The sequence below is a fragment of the Strix aluco genome, chromosome W (assembly GCF_031877795.1).
Source record: "Strix aluco isolate bStrAlu1 chromosome W, bStrAlu1.hap1, whole genome shotgun sequence".
Taxonomy (NCBI): Eukaryota; Metazoa; Chordata; class Aves; order Strigiformes; family Strigidae; genus Strix; species Strix aluco.
Genome location: NC_133970.1, coordinates 18,284,214 through 18,302,123, shown reverse-complemented (window position 1 = coordinate 18,302,123; position 17,910 = coordinate 18,284,214).

Sequence of the window (17,910 nt, the reverse complement as noted above, 5' to 3'; positions counted from 1 at the left end):
ACAGGCCCTCAGGTTAAGAGTCCAAAGCTCTGATGCGAGCGTTCAAAGACTGCTTTTTATGCTCCAAGCACTCATTTGGAGGGTTCAAACCCTCATTTTTATGCTCCAGGCAAACCATTTTGGGCCCAAAGCTTCAACTTCAGGCCCGAAAGCTTCATTTTTCATGTCCAAAGCTCTGACTGTAGGCATGGAAGCCTCTTCTTTACGTGCCAAATCCTCAGTTTTAGGGTACAGATCCTTGCTTTTAGGCCCCAAAGCCTCATCTTTTCGGGTCCAAACCCTCATTCTAAGACTCCAAAGCTTTGATTCTAGGCATGGAAGCCTCTTTTTTATGCACCAAACCCTCAAGTTGGAGCCTCCAAGCGATCCTTTGTAGGGTACAAGCCCTCATTTCCCTGCTACAAGCCCTCATTTTACGTCCCAAAGCTTCCTTCTTAGAATCCAAAGCTTGGACTGCAGGGTTGAATGCCACCGTTTTATACTCCAAGCCCTCCTTTTTAGCGTACGAGACCTCCGTTTTTAGGGCCCAAAGCTTCACTTTTAGCTCACAAAGCTTCATTTTTAGAGTCCGTAGCTTGGACTCTAGGGTTGAAAGCCTCTTAATTACACACCAAACCCCCAGCTTAACGGTACAAACCCTCATGGTAGGCCCGAAATTCTCATTTTCAGGGGCCAAACCCTCTTTTTTAGCATCCAAACCTCTCATTTAGGGCCCAAAGCCTCCCTTCTAGAGTCCAAAGCTTTGAGTCTAGGCCTGGAAGCCTCCTGCTTATGCACCAAACTCTCATTTATAGGCTTCAAAACCTCACTGTTATGCTCCAATCCCTCAGTTTTACTACAGAGACCTTCATTTTTAGGGCACGGCGCCTCACTTTCAGGGTACAGACTTTGATTCCTAGAGTCCAAAGCTATGCTTCTAGCCTTGAAAGCCTCCCCTTTATGTTCCAAACCCTCACCCTTATGCACCAAACCATCATTTCCAGGGCCAAAAGCCTCGTTTTTTGCATACAGGCCCTCAGGTTAAGAGTCCAAAGCTCTGATGCGAGCGTTCAAAGACTGCTTTTTATGCTCCAAGCACTCATTTGGAGGGTTCAAACCCTCATTTTTATGCTCCAGGCAAACCATTTTGGGCCCAAAGCTTCAACTTCAGGCCCGAAAGCTTCATTTTTCATGTCCAAAGCTCTGACTGTAGGCATGGAAGCCTCTTCTTTACGTGCCAAATCCTCAGTTTTAGGGTACAGATCCTTGCTTTTAGGCCCCAAAGCCTCATCTTTTCGGGTCCAAACCCTCATTCTAAGACTCCAAAGCTTTGATTCTAGGCATGGAAGCCTCTTTTTTATGCACCAAACCCTCAAGTTGGAGCCTCCAAGCGATCCTTTGTAGGGTACAAGCCCTCATTTCCCTGCTACAAGCCCTCATTTTACGTCCCAAAGCTTCCTTCTTAGAATCCAAAGCTTGGACTGCAGGGTTGAATGCCACCGTTTTATACTCCAAGCCCTCCTTTTTAGCGTACGGGACCTCCGTTTTTAGGGCCCAAAGCTTCACTTTTAGCTCACAAAGCTTCATTTTTAGAGTCCGTAGCTTGGACTCTAGGGTTGAAAGCCTCTTAATTACACACCAAACCCCCAGCTTAACGGTACAAACCCTCATGGTAGGCCCGAAATTCTCATTTTCAGGGGCCAAACCCTCTTTTTTAGCATCCAAACCTCTCATTTAGGGCCCAAAGCCTCCCTTCTAGAGTCCAAAGCTTTGAGTCTAGGCCTGGAAGCCTCCTGCTTATGCACCAAACTCTCATTTATAGGCTTCAAAACCTCACTGTTATGCTCCAATCCCTCAGTTTTACTACAGAGACCTTCATTTTTAGGGCACGGCGCCTCACTTTCAGGGTACAGACTTTGATTCCTAGAGTCCAAAGCTATGCTTCTAGCCTTGAAAGCCTCCCCTTTATGTTCCAAACCCTCACCCTTATGCACCAAACCATCATTTCCAGGGCCAAAAGCCTCGTTTTTTGCATACAGGCCCTCAGGTTAAGAGTCCAAAGCTCTGATGCGAGCGTTCAAAGACTGCTTTTTATGCTCCAAGCACTCATTTGGAGGGTTCAAACCCTCATTTTTATGCTCCAGGCAAACCATTTTGGGCCCAAAGCTTCAACTTCAGGCCCGAAAGCTTCATTTTTCATGTCCAAAGCTCTGACTGTAGGCATGGAAGCCTCTTCTTTACGTGCCAAATCCTCAGTTTTAGGGTACAGATCCTTGCTTTTAGGCCCCAAAGCCTCATCTTTTCGGGTCCAAACCCTCATTCTAAGACTCCAAAGCTTTGATTCTAGGCATGGAAGCCTCTTTTTTATGCACCAAACCCTCAAGTTGGAGCCTCCAAGCGATCCTTTGTAGGGTACAAGCCCTCATTTCCCTGCTACAAGCCCTCATTTTACGTCCCAAAGCTTCCTTCTTAGAATCCAAAGCTTGGACTGCAGGGTTGAATGCCACCGTTTTATACTCCAAGCCCTCCTTTTTAGCGTACGAGACCTCTGTTTTTAGGGCCCAAAGCTTCACTTTTAGCTCACAAAGCTTCATTTTTAGAGTCCGTAGCTTGGACTCTAGGGTTGAAAGCCTCTTAATTACACACCAAACCCCCAGCTTAACGGTACAAACCCTCATGGTAGGCCCGAAATTCTCATTTTCAGGGGCCAAACCCTCTTTTTTAGCATCCAAACCTCTCATTTAGGGCCCAAAGCCTCCCTTCTAGAGTCCAAAGCTTTGAGTCTAGGCCTGGAAGCCTCCTGCTTATGCACCAAACTCTCATTTATAGGCTTCAAAACCTCACTGTTATGCTCCAATCCCTCAGTTTTACTACAGAGACCTTCATTTTTAGGGCACGGCGCCTCACTTTCAGGGTACAGACTTTGATTCCTAGAGTCCAAAGCTATGCTTCTAGCCTTGAAAGCCTCCCCTTTATGTTCCAAACCCTCACCCTTATGCACCAAACCATCATTTCCAGGGCCAAAAGCCTCGTTTTTTGCATACAGGCCCTCAGGTTAAGAGTCCAAAGCTCTGATGCGAGCGTTCAAAGACTGCTTTTTATGCTCCAAGCACTCATTTGGAGGGTTCAAACCCTCATTTTTATGCTCCAGGCAAACCATTTTGGGCCCAAAGCTTCAACTTCAGGCCTGAAAGCTTCATTTTTCATGTCCAAAGCTCTGACTGTAGGCATGGAAGCCTCTTCTTTACGTGCCAAATCCTCAGTTTTAGGGTACAGATCCTTGCTTTTAGGCCCCAAAGCCTCATCTTTTCGGGTCCAAACCCTCATTCTAAGACTCCAAAGCTTTGATTCTAGGCATGGAAGCCTCTTTTTTATGCACCAAACCCTCAAGTTGGAGCCTCCAAGCGATCCTTTGTAGGGTACAAGCCCTCATTTCCCTGCTACAAGCCCTCATTTTACGTCCCAAAGCTTCCTTCTTAGAATCCAAAGCTTGGACTGCAGGGTTGAATGCCACCGTTTTATACTCCAAGCCCTCCTTTTTAGCATACGAGACCTCCGTTTTTAGGGCCCAAAGCTTCACTTTTAGCTCACAAAGCTTCATTTTTAGAGTCCGTAGCTTGGACTCTAGGGTTGAAAGCCTCTTAATTACACACCAAAGCCCCAGCTTAACGGTACAAACCCTCATGGTAGGCCCGAAATTCTCATTTTCAGGGGCCAAACCCTCTTTTTTAGCATCCAAACCTCTCATTTAGGGCCCAAAGCCTCCCTTCTAGAGTCCAAAGCTTTGAGTCTAGGCCTGGAAGCCTCCTGCTTATGCACCAAACTCTCATTTATAGGCTTCAAAACCTCACTGTTATGCTCCAATCCCTCAGTTTTACTACAGAGACCTTCATTTTTAGGGCACGGCGCCTCACTTTCAGGGTACAGACTTTGATTCCTAGAGTCCAAAGCTATGCTTCTAGCCTTGAAAGCCTCCCCTTTATGTTCCAAACCCTCACCCTTATGCACCAAACCATCATTTCCAGGGCCAAAAGCCTCGTTTTTTGCATACAGGCCCTCAGGTTAAGAGTCCAAAGCTCTGATGCGAGCGTTCAAAGACTGCTTTTTATGCTCCAAGCACTCATTTGGAGGGTTCAAACCCTCATTTTTATGCTCCAGGCAAACCATTTTGGGCCCAAAGCTTCAACTTCAGGCCTGAAAGCTTCATTTTTCATGTCCAAAGCTCTGACTGTAGGCATGGAAGCCTCTTCTTTACGTGCCAAATCCTCAGTTTTAGGGTACAGATCCTTGCTTTTAGGCCCCAAAGCCTCATCTTTTCGGGTCCAAACCCTCATTCTAAGACTCCAAAGCTTTGATTCTAGGCATGGAAGCCTCTTTTTTATGCACCAAACCCTCAAGTTGGAGCCTCCAAGCGATCCTTTGTAGGGTACAAGCCCTCATTTCCCTGCTACAAGCCCTCATTTTACGTCCCAAAGCTTCCTTCTTAGAATCCAAAGCTTGGACTGCAGGGTTGAATGCCACCGTTTTATACTCCAAGCCCTCCTTTTTAGCGTACGGGACCTCCGTTTTTAGGGCCCAAAGCTTCACTTTTAGCTCACAAAGCTTCATTTTTAGAGTCCGTAGCTTGGACTCTAGGGTTGAAAGCCTCTTAATTACACACCAAAGCCCCAGCTTAACGGTACAAACCCTCATGGTAGGCCCGAAATTCTCATTTTCAGGGGCCAAACCCTCTTTTTTAGCATCCAAACCTCTCATTTAGGGCCCAAAGCCTCCCTTCTAGAGTCCAAAGCTTTGAGTCTAGGCCTGGAAGCCTCCTGCTTATGCACCAAACTCTCATTTATAGGCTTCAAAACCTCACTGTTATGCTCCAATCCCTCAGTTTTACTACAGAGACCTTCATTTTTAGGGCACGGCGCCTCACTTTCAGGGTACAGACTTTGATTCCTAGAGTCCAAAGCTATGCTTCTAGCCTTGAAAGCCTCCCCTTTATGTTCCAAACCCTCACCCTTATGCACCAAACCATCATTTCCAGGGCCAAAAGCCTCGTTTTTTGCATACAGGCCCTCAGGTTAAGAGTCCAAAGCTCTGATGCGAGCGTTCAAAGACTGCTTTTTATGCTCCAAGCACTCATTTGGAGGGTTCAAACCCTCATTTTTATGCTCCAGGCAAACCATTTTGGGCCCAAAGCTTCAACTTCAGGCCCGAAAGCTTCATTTTTCATGTCCAAAGCTCTGACTGTAGGCATGGAAGCCTCTTCTTTACGTGCCAAATCCTCAGTTTTAGGGTACAGATCCTTGCTTTTAGGCCCCAAAGCCTCATCTTTTCGGGTCCAAACCCTCATTCTAAGACTCCAAAGCTTTGATTCTAGGCATGGAAGCCTCTTTTTTATGCACCAAACCCTCAAGTTGGAGCCTCCAAGCGATCCTTTGTAGGGTACAAGCCCTCATTTCCCTGCTACAAGCCCTCATTTTACGTCCCAAAGCTTCCTTCTTAGAATCCAAAGCTTGGACTGCAGGGTTGAATGCCACCGTTTTATACTCCAAGCCCTCCTTTTTAGCATACGAGACCTCCGTTTTTAGGGCCCAAAGCTTCACTTTTAGCTCACAAAGCTTCATTTTTAGAGTCCGTAGCTTGGACTCTAGGGTTGAAAGCCTCTTAATTACACACCAAACCCCCAGCTTAACGGTACAAACCCTCATGGTAGGCCCGAAATTCTCATTTTCAGGGGCCAAACCCTCTTTTTTAGCATCCAAACCTCTCATTTAGGGCCCAAAGCCTCCCTTCTAGAGTCCAAAGCTTTGAGTCTAGGCCTGGAAGCCTCCTGCTTATGCACCAAACTCTCATTTATAGGCTTCAAAACCTCACTGTTATGCTCCAATCCCTCAGTTTTACTACAGAGACCTTCATTTTTAGGGCACGGCGCCTCACTTTCAGGGTACAGACTTTGATTCCTAGAGTCCAAAGCTATGCTTCTAGCCTTGAAAGCCTCCCCTTTATGTTCCAAACCCTCACCCTTATGCACCAAACCATCATTTCCAGGGCCAAAAGCCTCGTTTTTTGCATACAGGCCCTCAGGTTAAGAGTCCAAAGCTCTGATGCGAGCGTTCAAAGACTGCTTTTTATGCTCCAAGCACTCATTTGGAGGGTTCAAACCCTCATTTTTATGCTCCAGGCAAACCATTTTGGGCCCAAAGCTTCAACTTCAGGCCCGAAAGCTTCATTTTTCATGTCCAAAGCTCTGACTGTAGGCATGGAAGCCTCTTCTTTACGTGCCAAATCCTCAGTTTTAGGGTACAGATCCTTGCTTTTAGGCCCCAAAGCCTCATCTTTTCGGGTCCAAACCCTCATTCTAAGACTCCAAAGCTTTGATTCTAGGCATGGAAGCCTCTTTTTTATGCACCAAACCCTCAAGTTGGAGCCTCCAAGCGATCCTTTGTAGGGTACAAGCCCTCATTTCCCTGCTACAAGCCCTCATTTTACGTCCCAAAGCTTCCTTCTTAGAATCCAAAGCTTGGACTGCAGGGTTGAATGCCACCGTTTTATACTCCAAGCCCTCCTTTTTAGCGTACGGGACCTCCGTTTTTAGGGCCCAAAGCTTCACTTTTAGCTCACAAAGCTTCATTTTTAGAGTCCGTAGCTTGGACTCTAGGGTTGAAAGCCTCTTAATTACACACCAAACCCCCAGCTTAACGGTACAAACCCTCATGGTAGGCCCGAAATTCTCATTTTCAGGGGCCAAACCCTCTTTTTTAGCATCCAAACCTCTCATTTAGGGCCCAAAGCCTCCCTTCTAGAGTCCAAAGCTTTGAGTCTAGGCCTGGAAGCCTCCTGCTTATGCACCAAACTCTCATTTATAGGCTTCAAAACCTCACTGTTATGCTCCAATCCCTCAGTTTTACTACAGAGACCTTCATTTTTAGGGCACGGCGCCTCACTTTCAGGGTACAGACTTTGATTCCTAGAGTCCAAAGCTATGCTTCTAGCCTTGAAAGCCTCCCCTTTATGTTCCAAACCCTCACCCTTATGCACCAAACCATCATTTCCAGGGCCAAAAGCCTCGTTTTTTGCATACAGGCCCTCAGGTTAAGAGTCCAAAGCTCTGATGCGAGCGTTCAAAGACTGCTTTTTATGCTCCAAGCACTCATTTGGAGGGTTCAAACCCTCATTTTTATGCTCCAGGCAAACCATTTTGGGCCCAAAGCTTCAACTTCAGGCCCGAAAGCTTCATTTTTCATGTCCAAAGCTCTGACTGTAGGCATGGAAGCCTCTTCTTTACGTGCCAAATCCTCAGTTTTAGGGTACAGATCCTTGCTTTTAGGCCCCAAAGCCTCATCTTTTCGGGTCCAAACCCTCATTCTAAGACTCCAAAGCTTTGATTCTAGGCATGGAAGCCTCTTTTTTATGCACCAAACCCTCAAGTTGGAGCCTCCAAGCGATCCTTTGTAGGGTACAAGCCCTCATTTCCCTGCTACAAGCCCTCATTTTACGTCCCAAAGCTTCCTTCTTAGAATCCAAAGCTTGGACTGCAGGGTTGAATGCCACCGTTTTATACTCCAAGCCCTCCTTTTTAGCGTACGAGACCTCTGTTTTTAGGGCCCAAAGCTTCACTTTTAGCTCACAAAGCTTCATTTTTAGAGTCCGTAGCTTGGACTCTAGGGTTGAAAGCCTCTTAATTACACACCAAACCCCCAGCTTAACGGTACAAACCCTCATGGTAGGCCCGAAATTCTCATTTTCAGGGGCCAAACCCTCTTTTTTAGCATCCAAACCTCTCATTTAGGGCCCAAAGCCTCCCTTCTAGAGTCCAAAGCTTTGAGTCTAGGCCTGGAAGCCTCCTGCTTATGCACCAAACTCTCATTTATAGGCTTCAAAACCTCACTGTTATGCTCCAATCCCTCAGTTTTACTACAGAGACCTTCATTTTTAGGGCACGGCGCCTCACTTTCAGGGTACAGACTTTGATTCCTAGAGTCCAAAGCTATGCTTCTAGCCTTGAAAGCCTCCCCTTTATGTTCCAAACCCTCACCCTTATGCACCAAACCATCATTTCCAGGGCCAAAAGCCTCGTTTTTTGCATACAGGCCCTCAGGTTAAGAGTCCAAAGCTCTGATGCGAGCGTTCAAAGACTGCTTTTTATGCTCCAAGCACTCATTTGGAGGGTTCAAACCCTCATTTTTATGCTCCAGGCAAACCATTTTGGGCCCAAAGCTTCAACTTCAGGCCTGAAAGCTTCATTTTTCATGTCCAAAGCTCTGACTGTAGGCATGGAAGCCTCTTCTTTACGTGCCAAATCCTCAGTTTTAGGGTACAGATCCTTGCTTTTAGGCCCCAAAGCCTCATCTTTTCGGGTCCAAACCCTCATTCTAAGACTCCAAAGCTTTGATTCTAGGCATGGAAGCCTCTTTTTTATGCACCAAACCCTCAAGTTGGAGCCTCCAAGCGATCCTTTGTAGGGTACAAGCCCTCATTTCCCTGCTACAAGCCCTCATTTTACGTCCCAAAGCTTCCTTCTTAGAATCCAAAGCTTGGACTGCAGGGTTGAATGCCACCGTTTTATACTCCAAGCCCTCCTTTTTAGCATACGAGACCTCCGTTTTTAGGGCCCAAAGCTTCACTTTTAGCTCACAAAGCTTCATTTTTAGAGTCCGTAGCTTGGACTCTAGGGTTGAAAGCCTCTTAATTACACACCAAAGCCCCAGCTTAACGGTACAAACCCTCATGGTAGGCCCGAAATTCTCATTTTCAGGGGCCAAACCCTCTTTTTTAGCATCCAAACCTCTCATTTAGGGCCCAAAGCCTCCCTTCTAGAGTCCAAAGCTTTGAGTCTAGGCCTGGAAGCCTCCTGCTTATGCACCAAACTCTCATTTATAGGCTTCAAAACCTCACTGTTATGCTCCAATCCCTCAGTTTTACTACAGAGACCTTCATTTTTAGGGCACGGCGCCTCACTTTCAGGGTACAGACTTTGATTCCTAGAGTCCAAAGCTATGCTTCTAGCCTTGAAAGCCTCCCCTTTATGTTCCAAACCCTCACCCTTATGCACCAAACCATCATTTCCAGGGCCAAAAGCCTCGTTTTTTGCATACAGGCCCTCAGGTTAAGAGTCCAAAGCTCTGATGCGAGCGTTCAAAGACTGCTTTTTATGCTCCAAGCACTCATTTGGAGGGTTCAAACCCTCATTTTTATGCTCCAGGCAAACCATTTTGGGCCCAAAGCTTCAACTTCAGGCCCGAAAGCTTCATTTTTCATGTCCAAAGCTCTGACTGTAGGCATGGAAGCCTCTTCTTTACGTGCCAAATCCTCAGTTTTAGGGTACAGATCCTTGCTTTTAGGCCCCAAAGCCTCATCTTTTCGGGTCCAAACCCTCATTCTAAGACTCCAAAGCTTTGATTCTAGGCATGGAAGCCTCTTTTTTATGCACCAAACCCTCAAGTTGGAGCCTCCAAGCGATCCTTTGTAGGGTACAAGCCCTCATTTCCCTGCTACAAGCCCTCATTTTACGTCCCAAAGCTTCCTTCTTAGAATCCAAAGCTTGGACTGCAGGGTTGAATGCCACCGTTTTATACTCCAAGCCCTCCTTTTTAGCGTACGAGACCTCTGTTTTTAGGGCCCAAAGCTTCACTTTTAGCTCACAAAGCTTCATTTTTAGAGTCCGTAGCTTGGACTCTAGGGTTGAAAGCCTCTTAATTACACACCAAACCCCCAGCTTAACGGTACAAACCCTCATGGTAGGCCCGAAATTCTCATTTTCAGGGGCCAAACCCTCTTTTTTAGCATCCAAACCTCTCATTTAGGGCCCAAAGCCTCCCTTCTAGAGTCCAAAGCTTTGAGTCTAGGCCTGGAAGCCTCCTGCTTATGCACCAAACTCTCATTTATAGGCTTCAAAACCTCACTGTTATGCTCCAATCCCTCAGTTTTACTACAGAGACCTTCATTTTTAGGGCACGGCGCCTCACTTTCAGGGTACAGACTTTGATTCCTAGAGTCCAAAGCTATGCTTCTAGCCTTGAAAGCCTCCCCTTTATGTTCCAAACCCTCACCCTTATGCACCAAACCATCATTTCCAGGGCCAAAAGCCTCGTTTTTTGCATACAGGCCCTCAGGTTAAGAGTCCAAAGCTCTGATGCGAGCGTTCAAAGACTGCTTTTTATGCTCCAAGCACTCATTTGGAGGGTTCAAACCCTCATTTTTATGCTCCAGGCAAACCATTTTGGGCCCAAAGCTTCAACTTCAGGCCTGAAAGCTTCATTTTTCATGTCCAAAGCTCTGACTGTAGGCATGGAAGCCTCTTCTTTACGTGCCAAATCCTCAGTTTTAGGGTACAGATCCTTGCTTTTAGGCCCCAAAGCCTCATCTTTTCGGGTCCAAACCCTCATTCTAAGACTCCAAAGCTTTGATTCTAGGCATGGAAGCCTCTTTTTTATGCACCAAACCCTCAAGTTGGAGCCTCCAAGCGATCCTTTGTAGGGTACAAGCCCTCATTTCCCTGCTACAAGCCCTCATTTTACGTCCCAAAGCTTCCTTCTTAGAATCCAAAGCTTGGACTGCAGGGTTGAATGCCACCGTTTTATACTCCAAGCCCTCCTTTTTAGCGTACGGGACCTCCGTTTTTAGGGCCCAAAGCTTCACTTTTAGCTCACAAAGCTTCATTTTTAGAGTCCGTAGCTTGGACTCTAGGGTTGAAAGCCTCTTAATTACACACCAAACCCCCAGCTTAACGGTACAAACCCTCATGGTAGGCCCGAAATTCTCATTTTCAGGGGCCAAACCCTCTTTTTTAGCATCCAAACCTCTCATTTAGGGCCCAAAGCCTCCCTTCTAGAGTCCAAAGCTTTGAGTCTAGGCCTGGAAGCCTCCTGCTTATGCACCAAACTCTCATTTATAGGCTTCAAAACCTCACTGTTATGCTCCAATCCCTCAGTTTTACTACAGAGACCTTCATTTTTAGGGCACGGCGCCTCACTTTCAGGGTACAGACTTTGATTCCTAGAGTCCAAAGCTATGCTTCTAGCCTTGAAAGCCTCCCCTTTATGTTCCAAACCCTCACCCTTATGCACCAAACCATCATTTCCAGGGCCAAAAGCCTCGTTTTTTGCATACAGGCCCTCAGGTTAAGAGTCCAAAGCTCTGATGCGAGCGTTCAAAGACTGCTTTTTATGCTCCAAGCACTCATTTGGAGGGTTCAAACCCTCATTTTTATGCTCCAGGCAAACCATTTTGGGCCCAAAGCTTCAACTTCAGGCCCGAAAGCTTCATTTTTCATGTCCAAAGCTCTGACTGTAGGCATGGAAGCCTCTTCTTTACGTGCCAAATCCTCAGTTTTAGGGTACAGATCCTTGCTTTTAGGCCCCAAAGCCTCATCTTTTCGGGTCCAAACCCTCATTCTAAGACTCCAAAGCTTTGATTCTAGGCATGGAAGCCTCTTTTTTATGCACCAAACCCTCAAGTTGGAGCCTCCAAGCGATCCTTTGTAGGGTACAAGCCCTCATTTCCCTGCTACAAGCCCTCATTTTACGTCCCAAAGCTTCCTTCTTAGAATCCAAAGCTTGGACTGCAGGGTTGAATGCCACCGTTTTATACTCCAAGCCCTCCTTTTTAGCATACGAGACCTCCGTTTTTAGGGCCCAAAGCTTCACTTTTAGCTCACAAAGCTTCATTTTTAGAGTCCGTAGCTTGGACTCTAGGGTTGAAAGCCTCTTAATTACACACCAAACCCCCAGCTTAACGGTACAAACCCTCATGGTAGGCCCGAAATTCTCATTTTCAGGGGCCAAACCCTCTTTTTTAGCATCCAAACCTCTCATTTAGGGCCCAAAGCCTCCCTTCTAGAGTCCAAAGCTTTGAGTCTAGGCCTGGAAGCCTCCTGCTATGCACCAAACTCTCATTTATAGGCTTCAAAACCTCACTGTTATGCTCCAATCCCTCAGTTTTACTACAGAGACCTTCATTTTTAGGGCACGGCGCCTCACTTTCAGGGTACAGACTTTGATTCCTAGAGTCCAAAGCTATGCTTCTAGCCTTGAAAGCCTCCCCTTTATGTTCCAAACCCTCACCCTTATGCACCAAACCATCATTTCCAGGGCCAAAAGCCTCGTTTTTTGCATACAGGCCCTCAGGTTAAGAGTCCAAAGCTCTGATGCGAGCGTTCAAAGACTGCTTTTTATGCTCCAAGCACTCATTTGGAGGGTTCAAACCCTCATTTTTATGCTCCAGGCAAACCATTTTGGGCCCAAAGCTTCAACTTCAGGCCCGAAAGCTTCATTTTTCATGTCCAAAGCTCTGACTGTAGGCATGGAAGCCTCTTCTTTACGTGCCAAATCCTCAGTTTTAGGGTACAGATCCTTGCTTTTAGGCCCCAAAAGCCTCATCTTTTCGGGTCCAAACCCTCATTCTAAGACTCCAAAGCTTTGATTCTAGGCATGGAAGCCTCTTTTTTATGCACCAAACCCTCAAGTTGGAGCCTCCAAGCGATCCTTTGTAGGGTACAAGCCCTCATTTCCCTGCTACAAGCCCTCATTTTACGTCCCAAAGCTTCCTTCTTAGAATCCAAAGCTTGGACTGCAGGGTTGAATGCCACCGTTTTATACTCCAAGCCCTCCTTTTTAGCGTACGGGACCTCCGTTTTTAGGGCCCAAAGCTTCACTTTTAGCTCACAAAGCTTCATTTTTAGAGTCCGTAGCTTGGACTCTAGGGTTGAAAGCCTCTTAATTACACACCAAACCCCCAGCTTAACGGTACAAACCCTCATGGTAGGCCCGAAATTCTCATTTTCAGGGGCCAAACCTCTTTTTTAGCATCCAAACCTCTCATTTAGGGCCCAAAGCCTCCCTTCTAGAGTCCAAAGCTTTGAGTCTAGGCCTGGAAGCCTCCTGCTTATGCACCAAACTCTCATTTATAGGCTTCAAAACCTCACTGTTATGCTCCAATCCCTCAGTTTTACTACAGAGACCTTCATTTTAGGGCACGGCGCCTCACTTTCAGGGTACAGACTTTGATTCCTAGAGTCCAAAGCTATGCTTCTAGCCTTGAAAGCCTCCCCTTTATGTTCCAAACCCTCACCCTTATGCACCAAACCATCATTTCCAGGGCCAAAAGCCTCGTTTTTTGCATACAGGCCCTCAGGTTAAGAGTCCAAAGCTCTGATGCGAGCGTTCAAAGACTGCTTTTTATGCTCCAAGCACTCATTTGGAGGGTTCAAACCCTCATTTTTATGCTCCAGGCAAACCATTTTGGGCCCAAAGCTTCAACTTCAGGCCCGAAAGCTTCATTTTTCATGTCCAAAGCTCTGACTGTAGGCATGGAAGCCTCTTCTTTACGTGCCAAATCCTCAGTTTTAGGGTACAGATCCTTGCTTTTAGGCCCCAAAGCCTCATCTTTTCGGGTCCAAACCCTCATTCTAAGACTCCAAAGCTTTGATTCTAGGCATGGAAGCCTCTTTTTTATGCACCAAACCCTCAAGTTGGAGCCTCCAAGCGATCCTTTGTAGGGTACAAGCCCTCATTTCCCTGCTACAAGCCCTCATTTTACGTCCAAAGCTTCCTTCTTAGAATCCAAAGCTTGGACTGCAGGGTTGAATGCCACCGTTTTATACTCCAAGCCCTCCTTTTTAGCGTACGGGACCTCCGTTTTTAGGGCCCAAAGCTTCACTTTTAGCTCACAAAGCTTCATTTTTAGAGTCCGTAGCTTGGACTCTAGGGTTGAAAGCCTCTTAATTACACACCAAACCCCCAGCTTAACGGTACAAACCCCTCATGGTAGGCCCGAAATTCTCATTTTCAGGGGCCAAACCCTCTTTTTTAGCATCCAAACCTCTCATTTAGGGCCCAAAGCCTCCCTTCTAGAGTCCAAAGCTTTGAGTCTAGGCCTGGAAGCCTCCTGCTTATGCACCAAACTCTCATTTATAGGCTTCAAAACCTCACTGTTATGCTCCAATCCCTCAGTTTTACTACAGAGACCTTCATTTTTAGGGCACGGCGCCTCACTTTCAGGGTACAGACTTTGATTCCTAGAGTCCAAAGCTATGCTTCTAGCCTTGAAAGCCTCCCCTTTATGTTCCAAACCCTCACCCTTATGCACCAAACCATCATTTCCAGGGCCAAAAGCCTCGTTTTTTGCATACAGGCCCTCAGGTTAAGAGTCCAAAGCTCTGATGCGAGCGTTCAAAGACTGCTTTTTATGCTCCAAGCACTCATTTGGAGGGTTCAAACCCTCATTTTTATGCTCCAGGCAAACCATTTTGGGCCCAAAGCTTCAACTTCAGGCCCGAAAGCTTCATTTTTCATGTCCAAAAGCTCTGACTGTAGGCATGGAAGCCTCTTCTTTACGTGCCAAATCCTCAGTTTTAGGGTACAGATCCTTGCTTTTAGGCCCCAAAGCCTCATCTTTTCGGGTCCAAACCCTCATTCTAAGACTCCAAAGCTTTGATTCTAGGCATGGAAGCCTCTTTTTTATGCACCAAACCCTCAAGTTGGAGCCTCCAAGCGATCCTTTGTAGGGTACAAGCCCTCATTTCCCTGCTACAAGCCCTCATTTTACGTCCCAAAGCTTCCTTCTTAGAATCCAAAGCTTGGACTGCAGGGTTGAATGCCACCGTTTTATACTCCAAGCCCTCCTTTTTAGCGTACGAGACCTCTGTTTTTAGGGCCCAAAGCTTCACTTTTAGCTCACAAAGCTTCATTTTTAGAGTCCGTAGCTTGGACTCTAGGGTTGAAAGCCTCTTAATTACACACCAAACCCCCAGCTTAACGGTACAAACCCTCATGGTAGGCCCGAAATTCTCATTTTCAGGGGCCAAACCCTCTTTTTTAGCATCCAAACCTCTCATTTAGGGCCCAAAGCCTCCCTTCTAGAGTCCAAAGCTTTGAGTCTAGGCCTGGAAGCCTCCTGCTTATGCACCAAACTCTCATTTATAGGCTTCAAAACCTCACTGTTATGCTCCAATCCCTCAGTTTTACTACAGAGACCTTCATTTTTAGGGCACGGCGCCTCACTTTCAGGGTACAGACTTTGATTCCTAGAGTCCAAAGCTATGCTTCTAGCCTTGAAAGCCTCCCCTTTATGTTCCAAACCCTCACCCTTATGCACCAAACCATCATTTCCAGGGCCAAAAGCCTCGTTTTTTGCATACAGGCCCTCAGGTTAAGAGTCCAAAGCTCTGATGCGAGCGTTCAAAGACTGCTTTTTATGCTCCAAGCACTCATTTGGAGGGTTCAAACCCTCATTTTTATGCTCCAGGCAAACCATTTTGGGCCCAAAGCTTCAACTTCAGGCCCGAAAGCTTCATTTTTCATGTCCAAAGCTCTGACTGTAGGCATGGAAGCCTCTTCTTTACGTGCCAAATCCTCAGTTTTAGGGTACAGATCCTTGCTTTTAGGCCCCAAAGCCTCATCTTTTCGGGTCCAAACCCTCATTCTAAGACTCCAAAGCTTTGATTCTAGGCATGGAAGCCTCTTTTTTATGCACCAAACCCTCAAGTTGGAGCCTCCAAGCGATCCTTTGTAGGGTACAAGCCCTCATTTCCCTGCTACAAGCCCTCATTTTACGTCCCAAAGCTTCCTTCTTAGAATCCAAAGCTTGGACTGCAGGGTTGAATGCCACCGTTTTATACTCCAAGCCCTCCTTTTTAGCATACGAGACCCTCCGTTTTTAGGGCCCAAAGCTTCACTTTTAGCTCACAAAGCTTCATTTTTAGAGTCCGTAGCATTGGACTCTAGGGTTGAAAGCCTCTTAATTACACACCAAACCCCCAGCTTAACGGTACAAACCCTCATGGTAGGCCCGAAATTCTCATTTTCAGGGGCCAAACCCTCTTTTTTAGCATCCAAACCTCTCATTTAGGGCCCAAAGCCTCCCTTCTAGAGTCCAAAGCTTTGAGTCTAGGCCTGGAAGCCTCCTGCTTATGCACCAAACTCTCATTTATAGGCTTCAAAACCTCACTGTTATGCTCCAATCCCTCAGTTTTACTACAGAGACCTTCATTTTTAGGGCACGGCGCCTCACTTTCAGGGTACAGACTTTGATTCCTAGAGTCCAAAGCTATGCTTCTAGCCTTGAAAGCCTCCCCTTTATGTTCCAAACCCTCACCCTTATGCACCAAACCATCATTTCCAGGGCCAAAAGCCTCGTTTTTTGCATACAGGCCCTCAGGTTAAGAGTCCAAAGCTCTGATGCGAGCGTTCAAAGACTGCTTTTTATGCTCCAAGCACTCATTTGGAGGGTTCAAACCCTCATTTTTATGCTCCAGGCAAACCATTTTGGGCCCAAAGCTTCAACTTCAGGCCGAAAGCTTCATTTTTCATGTCCAAAGCTCTGACTGTAGGCATGGAAGCCTCTTCTTTACGTGCCAAATCCTCAGTTTTAGGGTACAGATCCTTGCTTTTAGGCCCCAAAGCCTCATCTTTTCGGGTCCAAACCCTCATTCTAAGACTCCAAAGCTTTGATTCTAGGCATGGAAGCCTCTTTTTTATGCACCAAACCCTCAAGTTGGAGCCTCCAAGCGATCCTTTGTAGGGTACAAGCCCTCATTTCCCTGCTACAAGCCCTCATTTTACGTCCCAAAGCTTCCTTCTTAGAATCCAAAGCTTGGACTGCAGGGTTGAATGCCACCGTTTTATACTCCAAGCCCTCCTTTTTTAGCGTACGGGACCTCCGTTTTTAGGGCCCAAAGCTTCACTTTTAGCTCACAAAGCTTCATTTTTAGAGTCCGTAGCTTGGACTCTAGGGTTGAAAGCCTCTTAATTACACACCAAACCCCCAGCTTAACGGTACAAACCCTCATGGTAGGCCCGAAATTCTCATTTTCAGGGGCCAAACCCTCTTTTTTAGCATCCAAACCTCTCATTTAGGGCCCAAAGCCTCCCTTCTAGAGTCCAAAGCTTTGAGTCTAGGCCTGGAAGCCTCCTGCTTATGCACCAAACTCTCATTTATAGGCTTCAAAACCTCACTGTTATGCTCCAATCCCTCAGTTTTACTACAGAGACCTTCATTTTTAGGGCACGGCGCCTCACTTTCAGGGTACAGACTTTGATTCCTAGAGTCCAAAGCTATGCTTCTAGCCTTGAAAGCCTCCCCTTTATGTTCCAAACCCTCACCCTTATGCACCAAACCATCATTTCCAGGGCCAAAAGCCTCGTTTTTTGCATACAGGCCCTCAGGTTAAGAGTCCAAAGCTCTGATGCGAGCGTTCAAAGACTGCTTTTTATGCTCCAAGCACTCATTTGGAGGGTTCAAACCCTCATTTTTATGCTCCAGGCAAACCATTTTGGGCCCAAAGCTTCAACTTCAGGCCCGAAAGCTTCATTTTTCATGTCCAAAGCTCTGACTGTAGGCATGGAAGCCTCTTCTTTACGTGCCAAATCCTCAGTTTTAGGGTACAGATCCTTGCTTTTAGGCCCCAAAGCCTCATCTTTTCGGGTCCAAACCCTCATTCTAAGACTCCAAAGCTTTGATTCTAGGCATGGAAGCCTCTTTTTTATGCACCAAACCCTCAAGTTGGAGCCTCCAAGCGATCCTTTGTAGGGTACAAGCCCTCATTTCCCTGCTACAAGCCCTCATTTTACGTCCCAAAGCTTCCTTCTTAGAATCCAAAGCTTGGACTGCAGGGTTGAATGCCACCGTTTTATACTCCAAGCCCTCCTTTTTAGCGTACGGGACCTCCGTTTTTAGGGCCCAAAGCTTCACTTTTAGCTCACAAAGCTTCATTTTTAGAGTCCGTAGCTTGGACTCTAGGGTTGAAAGCCTCTTAATTACACACCAAACCCCCAGCTTAACGGTACAAACCCTCATGGTAGGCCCGAAATTCTCATTTTCAGGGGCCAAACCCTCTTTTTTAGCATCCAAACCTCTCATTTAGGGCCCAAAGCCTCCCTTCTAGAGTCCAAAGCTTTGAGTCTAGGCCTGGAAGCCTCCTGCTTATGCACCAAACTCTCATTA